Raw genomic sequence first — 23,326 nt, 5'->3', positions numbered from 1 at the left:
TTCCTCCCAACGCAGCCATCTGTTGATCACCAAAGAATGTGCCTGTAGCCTTTTCCCAATCTAGATACATCTAACAGCTACTGAAAGCATTGAGCTATATTTGAGTTTGCCATTAATTTCCACCCATGCCTATTTGCACACGGCATCTCATATTGACCTGTTAGTCAATATCTCTCTCAGGGAGAATGTGATTTCAGCCGAGCTGCCTAGATGTCAGCCATGGTGGCCAATGGCCAGTGGGCAGCACATGGAAAGGCTGTGAACTTTTGAGGTAGAATCAGTCACTGTGTTGTAGGCTGCACTATATCCTTTATGATCGTTTGTAGCTCGGTTGGTAGAATGGTGCTTGCAACACTTGGACAGTGGGTGCGATTCCCAGAAATACCTGTACGTTAAATGTATGCATTCATGACTGTAAATTGCTATGAATAAAAGTGTCCGGAAAATGGCATATATTAGATGATGTCTGTCTACATGTGTCTATGGTTAGAATACTGAAGCATTTGGAGTAAAATCCCAGAAATCCCAGAAACCTGGCAGGTTTCTGGATGGTACAACTTTAATTTGGAAACTCGCGTTCTGTTCCTGGAAGTCATTGGTTGTTCTACGGATCAACTGTGGTACTTGGCGCGGCCTGGTGTGGACATCCTGGCCTGGCCTGCTCTGCTCTCTCTAGTAGGCTGATAGAAATAGCTGCTAATCTGGACCAGGGTGTTACTGCAGTACATAGAGTTGGCTAGAGAGCGCACTTGGAACAAAGCTTGTTTTAGAATGAGCAGTGCCATTTTGAAGTCGTCAGCTCGGTGGGAAGCTCGGTGGGATTATTTACAAACTGCCAACATACTCAGAAGAAGAACCAAAAAAATAAGAAATGTACTACTTTTAAGATAGTTTAATGGCTCTTTCAAAGAAAGCCCCATGGTAAGGATTGGAGTTGTCATCTTTCCATATCTATGTTCCAGTCTAATGTCGTGGATCCTCAGCCTTCCTGTCCCGTTGATGATGTAAGTGCTTAGTTAGAGCTCCACAAATCTCATTTGCGAATGCGTAGCGGCCACAACCCACATCCTGGATCCAACCGCATCGGATGGAAAATCTTAAAATGCACAGCAAGCAGAGATTACTGCTGTTTGTGTGAACGAATGAAGCCTTCGGTCTCCCATTCCTTTTCATGTTGTTGTAGGTGTTGGTTTGGCTGTAACAATGCATTCCAAACCCCTCTAGACTTAAATTGACACACATCATATCTGTTAATATGAACACATAAGAGTCTAATCCCTGTCTAAGCTTGGGTAGGGAGGGGTTTCTACTAAACTATATGGAATTGTTTTAAGAAGGTCGTACCAAGGATCCTTTTGATATTTGATTTAGAATACGAAGACCCCTTGAGGTATCAACAAAAATATAAAAACATTATTTCATGAAAAATGTTGTCAGTACCGGCAGATCTGTTAATGTCACGTCACTGAGTCAGTACCGGCAGATCTGTTAATGTCACGTCACTGAGTCAGTACCGGCAGATCTGTTAATGTCACGTCACTGAGTCAGTACCGGCAGATCTGTTAATGTCACTGAGTCAGTACCGGCAGATCTGTTAATGTCACTGAGTCAGTACCGGCAGATCTGTTAATGTCACGTCACTGAGTCAGTACCGGCAGATCTGTTAATGTCACGTCACTGAGTCAGTACCGGCAGATCTGTTAATGTCACTGAATCAGTACCGGCAGATCTGTTAATGTCACTGAGTCAGTACCGGCAGATCTGTTAATGTCTGAGTCGTCAAGTCAGTACCGACAGATCTGTTAATGTCACTGAGTCAGTACCGACAGATCTGTTAATGTCACTGAGTCAGTACCGGCAGATCTGTTAATGTCACTGAGTCAGTACCGGCAGATCTGTTAATGTCACTGAGTCAGTACCGGCAGATCTGTTAATGTCACTGAGTCAGTACCGGCAGATCTGTTAATGTCACTGAGTCAGTACCGGCAGATCTGTTAATGTCACTGAGTCAGTACCGGCAGATCTGTTAATGTCACTGAGTCAGTACAGATCTGTTAATGGCAGATCTGTTAATGTCACTGAGTCAGTACCGGCAGATCTGTTAATGTCACTGAGTCAGTACCGGCAGATCTGTTAATGTCACTGAGTCAGTACCGGCAGATCTGTTAATGTCACTGAGTCAGTACCGGCAGATCTGTTAATGTCACTGAGTCAGTACCGGCAGATCTGTTAATGTCACTGAGTCAGTACCGGCAGATCTGTTAATGTCACTGAGTCAGTACCGGCAGATCTGTTAATGTCACTGAGTCAGTACCGGCAGATCTGTTAATGTCACTGAGTCAGTACCGGCAGATCTGTTAATGTCACTGAGTCAGTACCGGCAGATCTGTTAATGTCACTGAGTCAGTACCGGCAGATCTGTTAATGTCACTGAGTCAGTACCGGCAGATCTGTTAATTCACTGAGTGTCACTGAGTCAGTACCGGCAGATCTGTTAATGTCACTGAGTCAGTACCGGCAGATCTGTTAATGTCACTGAGTCAGTACCGGCAGATCTGTTAATGTCAGTCTGAGATCTGTTAATGTCACTGACCGGCAGATCTGTTAATGTCACCGAGTCAGTACCGGCAGATCTGTTAATGTCACCGAGTCAGTACCGGCAGATCTGTTAATGTCACCGAGTCAGTACCGGCAGATCTGTTAATGTCACCGAGTCAGTACCGGCAGATCTGTTAATGTCACCGAGTCAGTACCAGGCAGATCTGTTAATGTCACTGAGTCAGTACCGGCAGATCTGTTAATGTCACTGAGTCAGTACCGGCAGATCTGTTAATGTCACCGAGTCAGTACCGGCAGATCTGTTAATGTCACCGAGTCAGTACCGGCAGATCTGTTAATGTCACCGAGTCAGTACCGGCAGATCTGTTAATGTCACGTCACTGAATCAGTACCGGCAGATCTGTTAATGTCACATCACTGAGTCAGTACCGGCAGATCTGTTAATGTCACCGGCAGATCTGTTAATGTCACTGAGTCAGTACCGGCAGATCTGTTAATGTCACTGAGTCAGTACCGGCAGATCTGTTAATGTCACGTCAGTCACTGAGTCAGTACCGGCAGATCTGTTAATGTCACTGAGTCAGTACCGGCAGATCTGTTAATGTCACTGAGTCAGTACCGGCAGATCTGTTAATGTCACTGAGTCACTGAGTCAGTACCGGCAGTACCGGCAGATCTGTTAATGTCACGTCACTGAGTCAGTACCGCAGATCTGTTAATGTCACTGAGTCAGTACCGGCAGATCTGTTAATGTCACCGACAGATCTGTTAATGTCACTGAGTCAGTACCGGCAGATCTGTTAATGTCACTGAGTCAGTACCGGCAGATCTGTTAATGTCACGTCACTGAGTCAGTACCGGCAGATCTGTTAATGTCACAGAGTCAGTACCGGCAGATCTGTTAATGTCACCGAGTCAGTACCGGCAGATCTGTTAATGTCACCGAGATCTGTTAATGTACCGGCAGATCTGTTAATGTCACCGAGTCAGTACCGGCAGATCTGTTAATGTCACCGAGTCAGTACCGGCAGATCTGTTAATGTCACCGAGTCAGTACCGGCAGATCTGTTAATGTCACTGAGTCAGTACCGGCAGATCTGTTAATGTCACTGAGTCAGTACCGGCAGATCTGTTAATGTCACGTCACTGAGTCAGTACCGGCAGATCTGTTAATGTCACCGAGTCAGTACCGGCAGATCTGTTAATGTCACCGAGTCAGTACCGGCAGATCTGTTAATGTCACCGAGTCAGTACCGGCAGATCTGTTAATGTCACTGAGTCAGTACCGGCAGATCTGTTAATGTCACCGAGTCAGTACCGGCAGATCTGTTAATGTCACCGAGTCAGTACCGGCAGATCTGTTAATGTCACGTCACTGAGTCAGTACCGGCAGATCTGTTAATGTCACTGAGTCAGTACCGGCAGATCTGTTAATGTCACTGAGTCAGTACCGGCAGATCTGTTAATGTCACTGAGTCAGTACCGGCAGATCTGTTAATGTCACGTCACTGAGTCATTGTAGATGAAATGCTAGGTGATATTGCCTAAAAAAACACATTTCAAATTTATGAGCGATTCACAATATAGATAGAACCTGTTTTTTAAAAATGTTTTTTTTTTTTTTACGTTTTCTCTAAATATTTTTTGTTGCACAATTAAAGGTCAAATACACTGCATTTAAAACAGTCAGCAATAATCGAATGAATTCAGGACTTGTGAAGTTATTCCTCGGCTGAATGTAAGCCTTCCACAACCATCAGACCCACTAATCATTCAATTATTTCATCAAAATAGTTTAACCTTTCTTTTTTGTTGTTGCAATAATCACTGATAAGACTTTCAAGTTTGTCTATGAAAAATGATATATATTTTTTGTAACAGATTTAACCAGAACCATGCGTAATGCACATTCACTAATTATGTCTAACTTCTAGTAGCAGGCATTATAGATCATTAACCCAGGTCTCTTAAACAATCTGTCAAGCACAAGTCCACGTGCTAGTGAGTAGCCAGCTTATCTTTAATATGTAAAGTATAGCCAAAGTGGATCTATTTGCTAGCTAACAAGGTTGAACAGTTATCACACCCTTCTGTCCGTCTCCAACTGAACAGCTTGTCCACTTTCTGTATTTCACACTTTGAAATCATGTGGCCTACCATATTTCTCAGAATGAGAACGAGTTGTCGATTCCTTCAAAAAAAAAAATTGTTTTATGCTTATTGCACATTTTATAAAATGCAGACTTAGACAGCTTGTATAACAGTCTTTGTCTAAAATGCTGCTAGCGGTACTCGCTGCCACAATACCACTTGTGTCAAACTGAGCTTTCATTTTCCAGAATCAATGTTCATTGATTCTCTCGTTTTAGTAGTGTCTGCTCTGTGTCCAACTTGATTAGTCGAGACATAAAAAATAAATAAAGGGTATTATAATTTCGACATCTATTCCGGTAAAATAATGTCCGTGTGTGTTTTGTGTCCATAAGACACATTCTGTGTTGGAACGAACCTCAAATGCAAATAGTGAGTTGGAACCTCTTGTCAGAGAGGAAGATGTGATCATCTTTGTTGTGAGAGTGGCCATGGAGGGGCTTGGGGTGTGTGTGTGTACCAGAGGCAGAGGTTTCACTTCTCGCTAAAATCTAATTTAAAAAAATAAAATAATTTAAAAAAAGTAAAGAAAGAAAACATGTTGGACTATCGTACAAAAGCATCATTTGGAATGAATGTAATTGTTTATATTGCCCAGCTCTATGGGAAAGAGTTACAGTGGGGCAAAAAATGGATTTCTTCAGCCACCAATTGTGCAAGTTCTCCCACTTAAAAAGATGAGAGAGGCCTGTAATTTTCACCATAGGTAGACTTCACCTATGACAGACAAAATGAGGAAAAAAAATTGAGAAAATCACATTGTAGGATTTTTTAATGAATTTATTTGCAAATTATGGTGGGATATAAGTATTTGGTCAATAACAAAAATGTATCTCAATACTTTGTTATATACCCATTTGTTGGCAATGACAGAGGTCAAACGTTGTCTGTAAGTCTTCACAAGGTTTACACACACTGTTGCTGGTATTTTGGCCCATTCCTCCATGCAGATCTCCTCTAGAGCAGTGATGTTTTGGGGCTGTTGCTGGGCAACACGGACTTTCAACTCCCTCCAAAGATTTTCTGTGTGGTTGAGATCTGGAGACTGGCTAGGCCACTCCAGGACCTTGAAATGCTTCTTACGAAAAGCTTCTTCCACCATAAGTTGCAAATAAATTCATAAAAAATCCTACAATGTGATTTTCTGGATTTTTTTGTTGTTGTTCATTTTGTCTGTCATAGTTGAAGTGTACCTATAATGAAAATTACAGGCCTCTCTCATCTTTTTAAGTGGTAGAACTTGCACAATTGGTGGCTGACTAAATACTTTTTTGCCCCACTTCAAGTCTGGAGGCATATACCTATTTTGCCAGGATTCTTTGGACTCCATTTTGTTCATAATTGTATGATGTCATCAGCATCGCCTTAGGTCTTGACCTTCCAGGCCAGTACAGTATTTCCATATGTTGGTATTAGTGTGAGTGCTGCTGTCCTGTTAACATCAACATGGTGGATGAATTGTTTTCTCAGTCCATGTTAGTATCAGTGTGAATACTGCTGTCCTGTTAACAGCAATTCATCCACTGTGATGATGTACAATTTGTTCTTCTTTTAACATTCTAAAGTTCAATCTATTCTACTGGGAGACAAACTATGTTTTTAAGCAAATATGTGTCTGTTGACAAAGTGATTCCATCCAGAGACAGATGTGTCCTTCTATATTAGGCCCTCTAAAACCCATGAGAATACTGTGTTTACTGACCAACGTCCCTGAGGGGGGGGTGTTGACAACAGCGATGTTTAGTCTGTGGACTGTGGGAGAGAAGCGTCTGGCTGATCAATAGGGCAACAGGGACCGTACCATCGTGATACTTAGCTACTGATACAATATGTGTTGCCATTCTCCTGATTCTATATGTAGGGCCCTGTATAATCTGTGATGCAGTGAACGCAGAAGGAATCCCATCATGCAGACATTTTAAAAGGGAATTCAACAGTGTTAAAACATGTATTTAATAGGACTGGTCGATTGTTTGGTCGCAAAAAAAAAAGAATGATTGGTGCACAAGACACTTGTCTGATTCGTGCCTGTCTGATTCGTGCCTGTCTGATGTGTGCCTGTCTGATGTGTGCCTGTCTGATGTGTGCCTGTCTGACGTGTGCCTGTCTGACGTGTGCCTGTCTGACGTGTGCCTGTCTGACGTGTGCCTGTCTGACGTGTGCCTGTCTGATGTGTGCCTGTCTGACGTGTGCCTGTCTGATGTGTGCCTGTCTGATGTGTGCCTGTCTGACGTGTGCCTGTCTGATGTGTGCCTGTCTGATGTGTGCCTGTCTGATGTGTGCCTGTCTGATGTGTGCCTGTCTGATTCGTGCCTGTCTGATGTGTGCCTGTCTGATTCGTGCCTGTCTGATTCGTGCCTGTCTGATGTGTGCCTGTCTGATGTGTGCCTGTCTGATGTGTGCCTGTCTGATGTGTGCCTGTCTGATGTGTGCCTGTCTGATGTGTGCCTGTCTGATGTGTGCCTGTCTGATGTGTGCCTGTCTGATGTGTGCCTGTCTGATTCGTGCCTGTCTGATGTGTGCCTGTCTGATGTGTGCCTGTCTGATGTGTGCCTGTCTGATGTGTGCCTGTCTGATTCGTGCCTGTCTGATGTGTGCCTGTCTGATGTGTGCCTGTCTGATGTGTGCCTGTCTGATGTGTGCCTGTCTGATGTGTGCCTGTCTGATGTGTGCCTGTCTGACGTGTGCCTGTCTGATGTGTGCCTGTCTGATGTGTGCCTGTCTGATGTGTGCCTGTCTGATGTGTGCCTGTCTGATGTGTGCCTGTCTGATGTGTGCCTGTCTGATTCGGGCCTGTCTGATGTGTGCCTGTCTGATGTGTGCCTGTCTGACGTGTGCCTGTCTGACGTGTGCCTGTCTGATGTGTGCCTGTCTGATGTGTGCCTGTCTGATGTGTGCCTGTCTGATGTGTGCCTGTCTGACGTGTGCCTGTCTGACGTGTGCCTGTCTGACGTGTGCCTGTCTGACGTGTGCCTGTCTGACGTGTGCCTGTCTGACGTGTGCCTGTCTGATGTGTGCCTGTCTGATGTGTGCCTGTCTGATGTGTGCCTGTCTGATTCGGGCCCGTCTGATTCGGGCCTGTCTGAGTGGACTAGTACCAAAAATCAGACAATTTTATAACAATTGAGCTTTCTCCCATGTTGGATAGAGGTCACAGTCCATGGCCTTTTCCTAGCCCAAGTTGCTACTTGCATAATAGCAACGTTAACCAGCTTATTGGTGTTGAGGACAATGTGGTAGAGGCAGCAGCAGAGTGAGGAGAGGAGAAAACAGCCCTTGTCTTAATTGAGGAGAGAGGAAACCCCAACTGAATTTGGTCTATAATCAATAGTGTAACTGGTAATAAATGCACCTGGTTTCATAAATCTCCAGAAATAAGACCGATCCTGCTTCTGTTTCCTGTTGGAGTGTTTAATAGCCTCCTGATTCCGTGAGCTCCAAGCTGCATGCAACCACAACGTGTCAGACTAGGACATTTAAACAAATTCAGCTGTTTTTCATCTTTGCTGGCATAAATTATTTACATTTTTTTTGTTTTTTGTTACAACAGACTGGTTTTAGTTAGCATTTTATTTAATTATAAGTAATACAGCAGGTAGCCTAGTGGTTAGAGCGTTGAGCCAGTCACCAGCAGGTAGCCTAGTGGTTAGAGCGTTGGACCAGTAACCAGCAGGTAGCCTAGTGGTTAGAGCGTTGGACCAGTAACCAGCAGGTAGCCTAGTGGTTAGAGCGTTGGACCAGTCACCAGCAGGTAGCCTAGTGGTTAGAGCGTTGGACCAGTAACCAGTAGGTAGCCTAGTGGTTAGAGCGTTGAGCCAGTCACCAGCAGGTAGCCTAGTGGTTAGAGCGTTGGACCAGTAACCAGCAGGTAGCCTAGTGGTTAGAGCGTTGGACCAGTAACCAGCAGGTAGCCTAGTGGTTAGAGCGTTGAGCCAGTCACCAGCAGGTAGCCTAGTGGTTAGAGCGTTGGGCCAGTAACCAGCAGGTAGCCTAGTGGTTAGAGCGTTGGACCAGTAACCAGCAGGTAGCCTAGTGGTTAGAGCGTTGGACCAGTAACCAGCAGGTAGCCTAGTGGTTAGAGTGTTGGGCCAGTCACCAGCAGGTAGCCTAGTGGTTAGAGCGTTGAGCCAGTAACCAGCAGGTAGCCTAGTGGTTAGAGCGTTGAGCCAGTCACCAGCAGGTAGCCTAGTGGTTAGAGCGTTGGGCCAGTAACCAGCAGGTAGCCTAGTGGTTAGAGCGTTGGGCCAGTAACCAGCAGGTAGCCTAGTGGTTAGAGCGTTGGACCAGTAACCAGCAGGTAGCCTAGTGGTTAGAGCGTTGAGCCAGTCACCAGCAGGTAGCCTAGTGGTTAGAGCGTTGAGCCAGTCACCAGCAGGTAGCCTAGTGGTTAGAGCGTTGGGCCAGTAACCAGCAGGTAGCCTAGTGGTTAGAGCGTTGAGCCAGTCACCAGCAGGTAGCCTAGTGGTTAGAGCGTTGAGCAAGTCACGAGCAGGTAGCCTAGTGGTTAGAGCGTTGGACCAGTAACCAGCAGGTAGCCTAGTGGTTAGAGCGTTGGACCAGTAACCAGCAGGTAGCCTAGTGGTTAGAGCGTTGGGCCAGTAACCAGCAGGTAGCCTAGTGGTTAGAGCGTTGGACCAGTAACCAGCAGGTAGCCTAGTGGTTAGAGCGTTGGGCCAGTAACCAGCAGGTAGCCTAGTGGTTAGAGCGTTGAGCCAGTCACCAGCAGGTAGCCTAGTGGTTAGAGCGTTGAGCCAGTCACCAGCAGGTAGCCTAGTGGTTAGAGCGTTGAGCCAGTCACCAGCAGGTAGCCTAGTGGTTAGAGCGTTGGACCAGTAACCAGCAGGTAGCCTAGTGGTTAGAGCGTTGGACCAGTAACCAGCAGGTAGCCTAGTGGTTAGAGCGTTGAGCCAGTCACCAGCAGGTAGCCTAGTGGTTAGAGCGTTGGACCAGTAACCAGCAGGTAGCCTAGTGGTTAGAGCGTTGGACCAGTAACCAGCAGGTAGCCTAGTGGTTAGAGCGTTGGGCCAGTAACCAGCAGGTAGCCTAGTGGTTAGAGCGTTGAGCCAGTCACCAGCAGGTAGCCTAGTGGTTAGAGCGTTGAGCCAGTCACCAGCAGGTAGCCTAGTGGTTAGAGCGTTGAGCCAGTCACCAGCAGGTAGCCTAGTGGTTAGAGCGTTGGGCCAGTAACCAGCAGGTAGCCTAGTGGTTAGAGCGTTGGGCCAGTAACCAGCAGGTAGCCTAGTGGTTAGAGCGTTGGACCAGTAACCAGCAGGTAGCCTAGTGGTTAGAGCGTTGAGCCAGTCACCAGCAGGTAGCCTAGTGGTTAGAGCGTTGAGCCAGTCACCAGCAGGTAGCCTAGTGGTTAGAGCGTTGGGCCAGTAACCAGCAGGTAGCCTAGTGGTTAGAGCGTTGAGCCAGTCACCAGCAGGTAGCCTAGTGGTTAGAGCGTTGAGCAAGTCACCAGCAGGTAGCCTAGTGGTTAGAGCGTTGGACCAGTAACCAGCAGGTAGCCTAGTGGTTAGAGCGTTGGACCAGTAACCAGCAGGTAGCCTAGTGGTTAGAGCGATACATGTCCCGGTTGGGCCAGTAACCAGCAGGTAGCCTAGTGGTTAGAGCGTTGGACCAGTAACCAGCAGGTAGCCTAGTGGTTAGAGCGTTGGGCCAGTAACCAGCAGGTAGCCTAGTGGTTAGAGCGTTGAGCCAGTCACCAGCAGGTAGCCTAGTGGTTAGAGCGTTGAGCCAGTCACCAGCAGGTAGCCTAGTGGTTAGAGCGTTGAGCCAGTCACCAGCAGGTAGCCTAGTGGTTAGAGCGTTGGACCAGTAACCAGCAGGTAGCCTAGTGGTTAGAGCGTTGGACCAGTAACCAGCAGGTAGCCTAGTGGTTAGAGCGTTGAGCCAGTCACCAGCAGGTAGCCTAGTGGTTAGAGCGTTGGACCAGTAACCAGCAGGTAGCCTAGTGGTTAGAGCGTTGGACCAGTAACCAGCAGGTAGCCTAGTGGTTAGAGCGTTGGGCCAGTAACCAGCAGGTAGCCTAGTGGTTAGAGCGTTGAGCCAGTCACCAGCAGGTAGCCTAGTGGTTAGAGCGTTGAGCCAGTCACCAGCAGGTAGCCTAGTGGTTAGAGCGTTGAGCCAGTCACCAGCAGGTAGCCTAGTGGTTAGAGCGTTGGGCCAGTCACCAGCAGGTAGCCTACAGGTTAGAGCATTGGGCCAGTCACCAGCAGGTAGCTTACAGGTTAGAGCATTGGGCCAGTCACCAGTACGTAGCCTAGTGGTTAGAGCGTTGGGCCTGTAACCAGCAGGTAGCCTAGTGGTTAGAGCGTTGGGCCAGTAACCAGCAGGTAGCCTAGTGGTTAGAGCGTTGTGCCAGTCACCAGTAGGTAGCCTAGTGGTTAGAGCGTTGGGCCAGTAACCAGCAGGTAGCCTAGTGGTTAGAGCGTTGGGCCAGTAACCAGTAGGTAGCCTAGTGGTTAGAGCGTTGGGCCAGTAACCAGTAGGTAGCCTAGTGGTTAGAGCGTTGGGCCAGTAACCAGTAGGTAGCCTAATGGTTAGAGCATTGGGCCAGTCACCAGTAGGTAGCCTAGTGGTTAGAGCGTTGGGCCAGTCACCAGTAGGTAGCCTAGTGGTTAGAGCGTTGGACCAGTAACCAGCAGGTAGCCTAGTGGTTAGAGCGTTGGGCCAGTAACCAGCAGGTAGCCTAGTGGTTAGAGCGTTGGACCAGTAACCAGCAGGTAGCCTAGTGGTTAGAGCGTTGAGCAAGTCACCAGCAGGTAGCCTAGTGGTTAGAGCGTTGGACCAGTAACCAGCAGGTAGCCTAGTGGTTAGAGCGTTGGGCCAGTAACCAGCAGGTAGCCTAGTGGTTAGAGCGTTGGGCCAGTAACCAGCAGGTAGCCTAGTGGTTAGAGCGTTGGACCAGTAACCAGCAGGTAGCCTAGTGGTTAGAGCGTTGAGCCAGTCACCAGCAGGTAGCCTAGTGGTTAGAGCGTTGAGCCAGTCACCAGCAGGTAGCCTAGTGGTTAGAGCGTTGGGCCAGTAACCAGCAGGTAGCCTAGTGGTTAGAGCGTTGAGCCAGTCACCAGCAGGTAGCCTAGTGGTTAGAGCGTTGAGCAAGTCACCAGCAGGTAGCCTAGTGGTTAGAGCGTTGGACCAGTAACCAGCAGGTAGCCTAGTGGTTAGAGCGTTGGACCAGTAACCAGCAGGTAGCCTAGTGGTTAGAGAGTTGGGCCAGTAACCAGCAGGTAGCCTAGTGGTTAGAGCGTTGGACCAGTAACCAGCAGGTAGCCTAGTGGTTAGAGCGTTGGGCCAGTAACCAGCAGGTAGCCTAGTGGTTAGAGCGTTGAGCCAGTCACCAGCAGGTAGCCTAGTGGTTAGAGCGTTGAGCCAGTCACCAGCAGGTAGCCTAGTGGTTAGAGCGTTGAGCCAGTCACCAGCAGGTAGCCTAGTGGTTAGAGCGTTGGACCAGTAACCAGCAGGTAGCCTAGTGGTTAGAGCGTTGGACCAGTAACCAGCAGGTAGCCTAGTGGTTAGAGCGTTGAGCCAGTCACCAGCAGGTAGCCTAGTGGTTAGAGCGTTGGACCAGTAACCAGCAGGTAGCCTAGTGGTTAGAGCGTTGGACCAGTAACCAGCAGGTAGCCTAGTGGTTAGAGCGTTGGGCCAGTAACCAGCAGGTAGCCTAGTGGTTAGAGCGTTGAGCCAGTCACCAGCAGGTAGCCTAGTGGTTAGAGCGTTGAGCCAGTCACCAGCAGGTAGCCTAGTGGTTAGAGCGTTGAGCCAGTCACCAGCAGGTAGCCTAGTGGTTAGAGCGTTGGGCCAGTCACCAGCAGGGAGCCTAGTGGTTAGAGCGTTGAGCCAGTCACCAGCAGGTAGCCTAGTGGTTAGAGCGTTGGGCCAGTCACCAGCAGGTAGCCTACAGGTTAGAGCATTGGGCCAGTCACCAGCAGGTAGCTTACAGGTTAGAGCATTGGGCCAGTCACCAGTACGTAGCCTAGTGGTTAGAGCGTTGGGCCTGTAACCAGCAGGTAGCCTAGTGGTTAGAGCGTTGGGCCAGTAACCAGCAGGTAGCCTAGTGGTTAGAGCGTTGTGCCAGTCACCAGTAGGTAGCCTAGTGGTTAGAGCGTTGGGCCAGTAACCAGCAGGTAGCCTAGTGGTTAGAGCGTTGGGCCAGTAACCAGTAGGTAGCCTAGTGGTTAGAGCGTTGGGCCAGTAACCAGTAGGTAGCCTAGTGGTTAGAGCGTTGGGCCAGTCACCAGTAGGTAGCCTAGTGGTTAGAGCGTTGGACCAGTAACCAGCAGGTAGCCTAGTGGTTAGAGCGTTGGGCCAGTAACCAGCAGGTAGCCTAGTGGTTAGAGCGTTGGACCAGTAACCAGCAGGTAGCCTAGTGGTTAGAGCGTTGAGCAAGTCACCAGCAGGTAGCCTAGTGGTTAGAGCGTTGGACCAGTAACCAGCAGGTAGCCTAGTGGTTAGAGCGTTGGGCCAGTAACCAGCAGGTAGCCTAGTGGTTAGAGCGTTGGGCCAGTAACCAGCAGGTAGCCTAGTGGTTAGAGCGTTGGACCAGTAACCAGCAGGTAGCCTAGTGGTTAGAGCGTTGGGCCAGTAACCAGCAGGTAGCCTAGTGGTTAGAGCGTTGAGCCAGTCACCAGCAGGTAGCCTAGTGGTTAGAGCGTTGAGCCAGTCACCAGCAGGTAGCCTAGTGGTTAGAGCGTTGAGCCAGTCACCAGCAGGTAGCCTAGTGGTTAGAGCGTTGGACCAGTAACCAGCAGGTAGCCTAGTGGTTAGAGCGTTGGACCAGTAACCAGCAGGTAGCCTAGTGGTTAGAGCGTTGAGCCAGTCACCAGCAGGTAGCCTAGTGGTTAGAGCGTTGGACCAGTAACCAGCAGGTAGCCTAGTGGTTAGAGCGTTGGACCAGTAACCAGCAGGTAGCCTAGTGGTTAGAGCGTTGGGCCAGTAACCAGCAGGTAGCCTAGTGGTTAGAGCGTTGAGCCAGTCACCAGCAGGTAGCCTAGTGGTTAGAGCGTTGAGCCAGTCACCAGCAGGTAGCCTAGTGGTTAGAGCGTTGAGCCAGTCACCAGCAGGTAGCCTAGTGGTTAGAGCGTTGGGCCAGTCACCAGCAGGGAGCCTAGTGGTTAGAGCGTTGAGCCAGTCACCAGCAGGTAGCCTAGTGGTTAGAGCGTTGGGCCAGTCACCAGCAGGTAGCCTACAGGTTAGAGCATTGGGCCAGTCACCAGCAGGTAGCTTACAGGTTAGAGCATTGGGCCAGTCACCAGTACGTAGCCTAGTGGTTAGAGCGTTGGGCCTGTAACCAGCAGGTAGCCTAGTGGTTAGAGCGTTGGGCCAGTAACCAGCAGGTAGCCTAGTGGTTAGAGCGTTGTGCCAGTCACCAGTAGGTAGCCTAGTGGTTAGAGCGTTGGGCCAGTAACCAGCAGGTAGCCTAGTGGTTAGAGCGTTGGGCCAGTAACCAGTAGGTAGCCTAGTGGTTAGAGCGTTGGGCCAGTAACCAGTAGGTAGCCTAGTGGTTAGAGCGTTGAGCCAGTAACCAGTAGGTAGCCTAATGGTTAGAGCATTGGGCCAACCAGTAGGTAGCCTAATGGTTAGAGCGTTGGGCCAGTCACCAGTAGGTAGCCTAGTGGTTAGAGCGTTGGGCCAGTCACCAGTAGGTAGCCTAGTGGTTAGAGCGTTGGGCCAGTAACCAGCAGGTAGCCTAGTGGTTAGAGCGTTGGACCAGTAACCAGCAGGTAGCCTAGTGGTTAGAGCGTTGGGCCAGTAACCGAAGATTGAAGATTGATTGCAAGATTGAATCCCCGAGCTGACAAGGTAAAAATCTGTCATTCTGCCCCTGAACAAGGCAGTTAACCCACTGTTCCCTGGTAGGCCGTCATTGTAAATAAGAATTTGTTCTTAACTGATTTGCCTTGTTGAATAAAAATATATATTTTTTAAATGTTTTAAATGGAATGTTTACACTGATGAAGACAGCTTGTTTGTCGAAACGTTGGTAATACGGTTATTCAATTATTCCATCTGAGCTCCTAGAGTGTGCGGCTCTCCTTTAATTTTTCAAGTGTTCTACTCCGCTAGCCAGCACCTCGCCTAAATTGGTGTGTGTTTCTTTCGCCTTTAATTTACACTGTTCCAAACAGAAAGATTAATGGTTGGCCAAGCTTTCTAAAAGGATCAGTTATGTTCAGGGAACTCCATCCATATGAGCGTCGGTGGACACTTACAGCTGTAACAGAACCATCTAGTGGATATCAGCCTTGGCCAGGTCGATGAATACAGCTGCACAGTAATGTCTCTTATCGATGGCGGTTATGATGTCGTTTAGAACCTTGAGCGTGGCTGAGGTGCACCCATGACCAGCTCTGAAACCAGATTGCATAGCGGAGAAGGTATGGTGGGATTCGAAATGGTCAGTAATCTGTTTGTTAACTAGGCTTTCGAAGACCTTAGAAAGAAAGGGTAGGATAGATGTAGGTCTGTAGTAGTTTGGGTCTAGAGTGTCACCCCCTTTGAAGAGGGGGATGACCGCGACAGCTTTCCAATCTTTGGGAATCTCAGACGATACGAAAGAGAGGTTGAACAGGCTAGCAACAATTTCGGCAGATAATTTTAGAAAGAGAGGGTCCAGATTGTCTAGCCCGGCTGATTTGTAGGGGTACAGATTTTGTAGCTCTTTCAGAACATCGGCTATCTGGATTTGGGTAAAGGAGAAATTGTGGTGTTTTTGGCGGGTTGCTGTGGAGCATGCCGGGCAGTTGACCGGGGTAGGGGTAGCCATGTGGAAAGCATGGCCAGCCGTAGAGAAATGCTTATTGAAATGCTCAATTATAGCGGATTTATTGTTGGTGACAATGTTTCCTAGCCTCAGGGCAGTGGGCAGCTGGGAGGAGGTGCTCTTATTCTCCATGGACTTTAGTGTCTCAGAACTTTTTGAGTTAGTACTACAGTATGCAAATTTCTGCTTGAAAAAGCTTGCCTTAGCTTTTCTAACTGCCTGTGTATATTTGTTCTTAACTTCCCTGAAAAGTTGCATATCACGGGGGCTATTTGATGCTAATGCAGAACGCCACAGGATGTTTTTGTGCTGGTCAAGGGCAGACAGGTCTGGTGTGAATCAAGGACTATATCTATTCCTAGTTCTACATCTTTTGAGAGGGGCATGCTTATTTAAGATGGTGAGGAAGGCACTTTTAAAGAATAGCCAGGCATCATCGACTGACGGGATGAGGTCAATGTCATTCCAGGATACCCTGGCCAGGTCGATTAGAAAGGCCTGCTCGCAGAAGTGTTTTAGGGAGCGTTTGACAGTGATGAGGGGTGGTCGTTTGGTCGCAGACCCATTACGGATGCAGGCAATGAGGCAGTTATCGCTGAGATCTTGATTGAAACAGCAGAGGTGTATTTGGAGGGCAAATCAGTTAGGATGACATCTATGAGGGTGCCCGTGTTTACTGATTTGGGGTTGTACCTGGTTGGTTCATTGATCATTTGTGTGAGATTGAGGGCATCAAGCTTAGTTTGTAGGATGCCCGGGGTGTTTAGCATGTCCCGGTTTAGGTCACCTAGTAGCACGAGCTCAGAAGATAGATGGGGGGCAATCAGTTCACATATAGTATCAAGGGCACAGCTGGGGACAGAGGGAGGTCTACAGCAAGTGGCAACAGTGAGAGACTTGTTTCTGGAAAGATTAATTTTTAGAAGTAGAAGCTCAAATTGTTTTGGTACAGACTTAGCCTGCAGAGTTCTGTATTACTTTCTATCTTTGCAGTAGATTGCAACACCGCCCCCTTTGGCAGTTCTATCTTGGCGGAAAACGTTATAGTTAGCGATGGAGATTTCAGGGTTTTTGGTGGTTTTCCTAAGCCAGGATTCAGACACGGCTAATACATCTAGGTTGGCAGAGTGTGTTAAAGCAGTGAGTAAAACAAACTTAGGAAGTAGGCTTCTAATGTTAACATGCATGAAACCAAGGCTTTTACATTTACTGAAGTCAACAAATGAGAGCACCTGGGGAGTGGGTGTGGAGCTTGGCACTGCAGGACCTGGATTAACCTCCACATCACCAGAGGAACAGAGGAGAAGTAGGATAAGGGTGCGGCTAAAGACTATACAAACTGGCCGTCTAGCATGTTTAGAACAGAGAGTAAAAGGAGCAGGTTTCTGGGCACGATAGCATAGATTCAAGGCATAGTGTACAGACAAAGGTAAGGTAGTTCAGGGGCAGAACGACAGATTTGTACCTTGTCAGCTCGGGGGATTTGAAGATGAGACAAAAACTTTTATAACTTTAATTTCTCTCAACAAAAACATCACACAATTCACTGAGAATACATTACATAGGATGAAGAAGCAATATACTCCAAGTGGCATCTCCATACTACTAGATGTCAGGTAGTTTATTTATTGAATATAATATGAATCCTAATAAATATAAACGGACCAATTTGGGTGTAATCATTTAGCTTAGTTTCTCATGTCAAATGACATATCAACAAAATAATGTTGCAGGAATGCTAATCTTAACTGTTTCTAACTACAGAAACAATATCTGAACATTCTGAGATGGTAAGTGTCATGACTTGCTGAAAGGACATGGAACGACCCGCCCTGCTACTGATCCTGATTCAGCAACTAATTATGAAGCTCTTGGCTCGTTGAATCAGGTGTGTTGGGACCAGGCTGGTATTGAAATGTTACAGAATGCTGTTATAGTGTATGGGAAGGGTTGAGGATAGGGTGAAGAGAGGGGGAAAGAGGTGGTTAAGGGCAGTTGGGCCACTCCATTTGAAGTGTTCCACTGTCTGGTCTCTCCCCTCTTCAGACCTCTCTCTGTTCATAGTGGCTGATTGGTGTTCCACTGTCTGGTCTCTCCCCTCTTCAGACCTCTCTCTGTTCATAGTGGCTGGTTGGTGATTGGCAAATTCCCTGCAATTCTACACAGTTTACCATTCAGTTCAGATAACATTTAGCACGTTTAAAGCTCATTTCCTGCGATTCTACATATCCTGGCATGGAGTTGAGAGAAAAAGCTGTAGTTTCAAAGCAAATTTCCTGAAATTCAATGCGTTTTGCCATGGCTAATGCTGTTCTTTTGCTCAACCAAATACTGCTACTTCATTGTTTTTTTTGTTTTTTTACTCTCCCTGACTGTCTCGCTTTTATTTTGGAAATTGTTACTTCTCAAATATTATAAACATTATTTAAAAAAAGTGTTAAACAAATCAAAATATATTTTATATTTGATATTCAAAGTAGCCACCGTTTGCCTTGATGACAGCTTTGCACACTCTTGGTATTCTCTCAACCAGCTTCATGAGGTCACCTGGAATGCATTTCAATTAACAGGTGTGCCTTGTTAAATGTTCATTTGTGAAATTTCTTACCTTAATGCGTCAGTTGTGTTGTGTCAAGGTAGGGGTGGTATACAGAAGACAGCCCTATTTGGTAAAAGACCAAGTCCAAAGTATGGTAAGAACATCTCAATTAACAACAATCCATCATTAATTTAAGACATGAAGGTCAGTCAATACGGAAAATTTCAAGAACCTTGAAAGTTTCTTTAAGTGCAGTCGCAAAAACCATCAAGCGCTATGATCAAACTGGCTCTCATGAGGACCGCCACAGGAAAGGAAGACCCAGAGTTACATGTTGTGATGTTGGTTTTGTCCTATATTTATATTGTATGTGTAATCCCAGCCCCGTCCCCTCAGGAGGCCTTTTGGTAGGCCGTCATTGTAAATAAGAATTGGTTCTTAACGGAATTTCCTAGATGAAGGTTAAATAAAATAAATAAAAATAATAAGTTAATTAGTTACCAGACTCAGAAATTGCAGCCCAAATAAATGCTTCACAGAGATCAAGTAACAGACACATCTCAACAACTGTTCAGAGGAGACTGTGTGAATCAGGCCTTCATGGTCGAATTGCTGCAAAGAAACAACTATTAAAAGGACACTAATAAGAAGAAGAGACTTGCTTGGGCCAAGAAACTCGAGCAATAGACATTAATCTGTCCTTTGGTCTGATGAGTCCAAATGTGATATTATTGGTTCCAACCGCCATGTCTTTGTGAGACGAAGAGTAGGTGAATGGATGATCTCTGCATGTGTGGTTCCCACCATGAAGCATGGAGGTGGTGTGGGGGTGCTTTGCTGATTCACTGTCTATGATTTATTTATAATTTCAAGCACACTTAACCAGCATTTTTACCATAGCAATCTGCAGCAATATAGAATAATAGTGGCATGCCAGGGTGGTATGCCAGCAGCATACCACCCTGCATACCACTGCTGGCTTGATTCTGAAGCTAAGCAGGGTTGGTCCTGGTCAGTCCCTGGATGGGAGACCAGATGCTGCTGGAAGGCCATGGGACTTTAAACAGGTGTCCTGACTCCCTGAGGTCATTTAAGATCCCATAACACTTATCGTAAGAGTAGGGGTGTTAACCCCGGTGTCCTGGCTAAATTCCCAATCTGACCCTCAAACCATCACGGTCACCTAATATTCCCCAGTTTACAATTGGCTCATTCATCCCCCTCCTCTCCCCTGTAACTATTCCCCAGGTCGTTGCTGCAAATGAGAATGTGTTCTCAAAAAAAAATAAAAAAAATATGCCATCCCATCAGGTTTGTGCTTAGTGGGACTATAATTTGTTTTTCAACAGGACAATGACCCATTCACCTTCAGGTTTTTTTGACCAAGAAGGAGAGTGATGGAGTGCTGCATCAGATGACCTGGCCTCCACAATCACCAGACCTCAACCAATTTAGATGATTTGGGATGAGTTGGACCGCAGACTGAAGCAAAAGCAGCCAACAAGTGCACAGCATATGTGGGAACTCCTTCAAGACTGTAGGAAAAGCATTCCAGGTGAAGCTGGTTGAGAGAATGCCTAGAGTGTGCAAAGTTGTCATCAAGGCACAGGGTGGATATTTGAATAATCTCAAATCACAAATATATTTAACACTTTTTTTTGTTACTACATGATACCATATGTTTTATTTATTTGCTTTGATGTCATCAATATTATTCTACAATTTCGAAAGTAGTAAAAAGTAATGAAAAACCTTTGAATGAGTAGGCGTTCTAAAACTTTTGACCGTGTGTGTGTGTGTGTGAGTGTGTGATATTATTAACACTGTTTGTACCTAGGCAACCTGAAAAAAGCTTTGCCCCCCGAGGTATATAAAGCTCTATGCTCCCTGGTCAAAGATCCCTATGCTCCCTGGTCAAAGATCCCTATGCTCCCTGGTCAAAGATCCCTATGCTCCCCGGTCAAAGATCCCTATGCTCCCCGGTCAAAGATCCCTATGCTCCCCTAGTCAAAGATCCCTATGCTCCCCGGTCAAAGATCCCTATGCTCCCCGGTCAAAGATCCCTATGCTCCCTGGTCAAAGATCCCTATGCTCCCTGGTCAAAGATCCCTATGCTCCCTGGTCAAAGATCCCTATGCTCCCCGGTCAAAGATCCCTATGCTCCCGGTCAAAGATCCCTAGTATGCTCCCCTAGTCAAAGATCCCTATGCTCCCTGGTCAAAGATCCCTATGCTCCCCGGTCAAAGATCCCTATGCTCCCCGGTCAAAGATCCCTATGCTCCCCTAGTCAAAGATCCCTATGCTCCCCGGTCAAAGATCCCTATGCGCCCCGGTCAAAGATCCCTATGCTCCCCGGTCAAAGATCCCTATGTTCCCCTATGGTCAAAGATCCCTATGCTCCCTAGTCAAAGATCCCTATCCCCGGTCAAAGATCCCTATGCTCCCCGGTCAAAGATCCCTATGATCCCTGCCCCGGTCAAAGATCCCTATGCTCCCCGGTCATCCCGGAGCCCGGTCAAAGATCCCTATGCTCCCCGGTCAAAGATCCCTATGTTCCCCTGTCAAAGATCCCTATGTTCCCCGGTCAAAGATCCCTATGCTCCCCGGTCAAAGATCCCTATGCTCCCCTGTCAAAGATCCCTATGCTCCCCCGGTCAAAGATCCCTGTGCTCCCCCGGTCAAAGATCCCTATGCTCCCTGGTCAAAGATCCCTATGCTCCCCTAGTCAAAGATCCCTATGCTCCCCTAGTCAAAGATCCCTATGCTCCCCGGTCAAAGATCCCTATGCTCCCCGGTCAAAGATCCCTATGCTCCCCGGTCAAAGATCCCTATGCTCCCTGGTCAAAGATCCCTATGCTCCCCTAGTCAAAGATCCCTATGCTCCCCTAGTCAAAGATCCCTATGCTCCCCTAGTCAAAAGTAGTGCACTATGAATGGTTTGTGGTGCTATTTGGGACGTAAACTGAAGACCTTTCATATGCTCCACATGTGACGGTGACAATCTGCATTTCTAATGCGACTAATTCAACAGCTGAGAGATGGACAATGAAGCGGAGAGAGAGCGCCAGAGAGCTGCTGTTTCAGAACGGGCTGGTCCGGTCTCTGTGTGGTCCTCATGCTCCTTTTGTGTGTTTTTTAGGTTCAGCATCCAGATCATGAATAGGGGATTGTCATGCCGTCTATTATTATCTCAATTGAAGCAGTAGCGGTAGCCCTACATTAGTGAATATTCATTTTCCATCTTTTGCACATTGTTCTTTGTGTGTGCCATTTGTTGTGGAACAGGACGTTCAAGGAATCTGCTGGCTTAATCAATGCATCGTTTCTCCATCATGGTATAGGCAGGTGGGCCCCCTTGCCTAGTTCTGTTGCTCACCTGAAAGAGTTGGCTTTCAATTGACAGTTTGTTCCAACTGAGGCTTGGATGTTGATGATATGGGATATTTTATTCCCTACCTGCTAAAATAATCTAGTTGTGTAATTTAGTCCGTCATCTAAACTCTACATTTACATTTACATTTAAGTCATTTGGCAGACGCTCTTATCCAGAGTGACTTACAAATTGGTGAATTCACCTTATGACATCCAAACTCTAATTTAGACAGAGATATTTCAGCTGAGCATCAGTACCCTGATCAATAACCACTGACCTGTGAACTTCCTCTCTAAACCTCTAAGTGCCCAGTCTCTGGCTACGTCCCAAATGTCACTCTATTCCGTATAATAATGCCCATAGCGCTGTGTTCAAAAGTAGTGCACTATGTAGGGAATAGGGTGCCTTTTTGGGATGCAGTCTTTGTCATTCTCTACCCCTGGCTCCAACCTTCACAGTCCCCCATGTGAAGAAGACCTCTCTGGACAAAGAATACTGAACAGAGGAGGAGGAGGAGAATACTGAAGAGAGGAGGAGAAGAGAGGAGAATACTGAATAGAATAGAAAGAGGAGGAGGAGAAGAATACTGAACAGAGGAGGAGAGAAGAATACTGAACAGAGGAGGAGGAGGAAGAATACTGAACAGAGGAGGAGGAGGAGAGAATACTGAACAGAGGGAGGAGGAAGAATACTGAACAGAGGAGGAGGAGGAAGAATACTGAACAGAGGAGGAGGAGAATACTGAACAGAGGAGGAGGAGAAGAGAATACTGAACAGAGGAGGAGGAGAAGAATACTGAACAGAGAGGAGGAATACTGAACAGAGGAGGAGGGAAGAATACTGAACAGAGGAGGAGGAGAAGAAGAATACTGAACAGAGGAGGAGGAGAACAGAAGAAGAATACTGAACAGAGGAGGAGGAGAAGAATACTGAACAGAGGAGGAGGAGGATAGAACAGAGGAGGAGGAGAAGAATACTGAACAGAGGAGGAGGAGGAGAAGAAGAATACTGAACAGAGGAGGAGAGAAGAAGAGGATACTGAACAGAGGAGGAGGAGAAGGATACTGAACAGAGGAGGAGGAGAAGAATACTGAACAGAGGAGGAGGAGAAGAAGAAGAATACTGAACAGAGGAGGGAGAAGAAGGATACTGAACAGAGGAGGAGGAGAAGAAGAATACTGAACAGAGGAGGAGGAGAAGAATACTGAACAGAGGAGGAGGAGAAGAATACTGAACAGAGGAGGAGAGAAGAATACTGAACAGAGGAGGAGGAGAAGAAGGATACTGAACAGAGGAGGAGGAGAAGAAGAATACTGAACAGAGGAGGAGGAGGAGGAGAAGAATACTGAACAGAGGAGGAGGAGAAGAAGGATACTGAACAGAGGAGGAGGAAGAAGAATACTGAACAGAGGAGGAGGAGAAGAAGAATACTGAACAGAGGAGGAGGAGAAGAAGAAGAATACTGAACAGAGGAGGAGGAGAAGAAGAATACTGAACAGAGGAGGAGGAGAAGAAGAATACTGAACAGAGGAGGAGGAGGAAGAAGAATACTGAACAGAGGAGGAGGAGGAGGAGGAAGAAGAATACTGAACAGAGGAGGAGGAGAAGAATACTGAACAGAGGAGGAGAGAAGAAGAATACTGAACAGAGGAGGAGGAGAAGAAGAAGAATACTGAACAGAGGAGGAGGAGAAGAAGAATACTGAACAGAGGAGGAGGAGAGAAGAAGAAATACTGAACAGAGGAGGAGGAGGAGAAGAATACTGAACAGAGAGGAGGAGGAGAAGAATACTGAACAGAGGAGGAGGAGAAGAAGAAATACTGAACAGAGGAGGAGAGGGAGAAGAAGAATACTGAACAGAGGAGGAGGAGGAGAAGAATACTGAACAGAGGAGGAGGAGGAGAAGAATACTGAACAGAGGAGGAGGAGGAGGAGA

This window comes from Oncorhynchus masou, chromosome 5 (genome assembly GCF_036934945.1).
Source record: "Oncorhynchus masou masou isolate Uvic2021 chromosome 5, UVic_Omas_1.1, whole genome shotgun sequence".
Lineage (NCBI taxonomy): Eukaryota > Metazoa > Chordata > Actinopteri > Salmoniformes > Salmonidae > Oncorhynchus > Oncorhynchus masou.
The sequence above is the reverse complement of the archived record's forward strand: the minus strand, read 5'-3'. Positions refer to the sequence as shown.